The sequence below is a fragment of the Oculina patagonica genome, unplaced genomic scaffold, assembly GCF_052425735.1.
Source record: "Oculina patagonica isolate OP01 unplaced genomic scaffold, crgOcupat unplaced585, whole genome shotgun sequence".
NCBI lineage: Eukaryota > Metazoa > Cnidaria > Anthozoa > Scleractinia > Oculinidae > Oculina > Oculina patagonica.
The window spans coordinates 1-2436 of NW_027558454.1; the positions used below are offsets into that span (position 1 = coordinate 1).

At 40.8% G+C, this 2436-nt stretch overlaps 1 pseudogene; it reads left to right on the plus strand.

The window, feature by feature from the left end:
* Positions 1-7: 7 nt before the first annotated feature.
* LOC144640955 (arylamine N-acetyltransferase, pineal gland isozyme NAT-10-like) lies at positions 8-1477 on the plus strand (annotated as a pseudogene).
* Positions 1478-2436: the final 959 nt, after the last annotated feature.

A 2436-nucleotide genomic window follows, 5' to 3' on the forward strand; every position in this document is an offset into this window, starting at 1 on the left:
ACAAAATCGTGCGCAAGCATCGCGGTGGATTTTGCTGTGAGCTCAACACGCTATATTCTCTTCTTCTCGACTATTTTGGATTTAGCCGCAAGCTGTATGCTGGTGCAGTGTTCAGCCGCAATTCAGAACGTGAAGGAATGCCGTTTGATCATATGGTTTTGATGGCCAACATTGAAGATGCTCTATGGCTGACTGACGTTGCCTTTGCTGACTCATATCTGACGCCTCTTCGTTTCAAAATGTCAGATCCCCAAGAACAGGAGAGTGGAATTTACCGCATCCGAAAAGAGGGGGAATATTATTTATACGAAGAGAAGGTTAAAGTAATTGTTGACGAGTTTGGCCGTGAAGAGCAAAGCGCCACCAACCTTGACGAATGGGCCTCGCGATGCAAATTTGATCTCATTCCAAGGACCACAGAAGACTTCAATAAGATGTTAAACTACCATCAAACAAACCCAGAGTCGCCATTTACTCACGGCCGCATCTGCACCATGGCAACGCCCTCGGCAACAAAGTGATAACTTCAACATATCTGGGAAATAACAAAGTCAGAAAAGAAAGCAAAGAGCTTCTGGGTGGAGAGGAAGAGATAGTGAAGGAACTTGAACAGAACTTCGGAATTAGAAAAGAAGCTTGCTTTTATCCTGAGGGATCCATATTTTATCGAAATTAGAGTGGAGCAAAGACAAAGACAAGCTTGGCATTACCCCTAAGAAGGGGTTCTCTCAATACTGTAAATGGGGGAGGGGGGGAGGGGGTCTCAACCAAGTTTTATACTGGGAGCCTCTACGTGTCCAAACCCATTATTGACAAAAAACAACGGTAACTCTTTCACAATCCCTCCCTGTAATAAATAGAAAATGATATCTCTTTTACATACCCATAGAAGACAGCTGAGAAGACACACTACATGTCATCCATTTCTTAACCCTTTGATTGAGTAATCCCTGAGGAGCATCTGTTGGATAGAACGAATTATAGAAACATTATTCGGCCAAAACTTCAGGCTGTGAGTGAAAACCATTTTTAGTGCGACTACTCCAAACAAAGCCACCTGACAAACTCTGTGCCGTGAAGCAGGGAATGGGGGATTTCCCACAAATTTTAGATCTATACCAGCTGCGCGTTACAGAAGCAATAAATTTGTGACCCATTTAATTGTTTTAACATGCAAACGCCATTGGCCATTTTTTATGAAGAATTTGCTTGGGTGGCCTTGGTTGTAGTAATCACACTGTGATTTGGCAGATTTTGCAGCAAGAAAATCATTTATTGATTTACAATGTATCTTGCATAAAAATGTAATCTTATTTTTTAAATTTATATTTTGTATTAATATAGCCAATGCCTCACAGGCAAAACGATGTAACCTGATAAGTTAGCCTCCTTAATAAATACATTTTTTTTCTAACTTACATACCGTGTAAATTGAACCCAGACCTCTGTGAGTCCAACACACTTGTCACTTAGGCAGTCTGGGAACAAATCAAACTTAATTGAATATCAGTCAACCATAATAAAAAAATTAATGGTTCTGTCAAACAGAAAGGAACCTCAAAAGCTGCTAAAAAATAAAATGTAGGGTTGGCAAGTACAAGATTGTTCAGTTTTTTTAAAAAAAAAATATTGTGATGCCACTCCAAGTGCATCACAGTGTGTTGGGAGGCGCGGTGGCCTAATGGTTAGCGCGTTCGCCTCCAAGTCGAACGGCCCGGGTTCGAGGCCTGGCCAGGGCGCTGCGTTGTGTTCTTGGGCAAGACAATTTACTCTCACAGTGCCTCTCTCCACCCAGGTGTATAAATGGGTACCGGCGAATTTACTGCTGGGGGGTAACCCTGTGATGGACTAGCATCCCATCCAGGGGGGAGTAGCAATACTCCTAGTCGCTTAATGCTACGGAAACCGGGATAAGCTCAGGCCTGTATGGGCCACTAGGCTCGAAGCAGACTTTACCTTTTACTCCAAGTGCAGGCTCGATTACCAGCCGTTGTTCAGGAAATGTGTCCGTGCTCCTCGAGACTAGGCTTTTGTACATTATGCTTTTGTTTCCCCACTGAAATGCTCCACCTTCCTTAATGCTCCATTTTCCCACTAAAATGCTCGGTCTCCCCCAAAAAAGTCACTAAAATGCTCGGATAATGCTCATTATACAAACGTTTTTCTTTACTTAATTTCAAAGTTTTTAACATGGTGTTAACTGTTAACATTAACAAAAACGTACAAGTGTTTCAAGTAACAATAACAACGTATACAAGTTCATAAATACAACCAAAAAAAACATAATCTTCGAAATCATCTAAGAGACAAGTACAGAAAGTAGTTGACTATCTCCAGAAAGTTATTTGTAGCTGAAATTTGAGTTTTAGTCTTGATTTTTCTCTAAAAAATTAATTTCTTTTTTATTTTCTTTGGAAAAAAATCAATTTTCCGGGA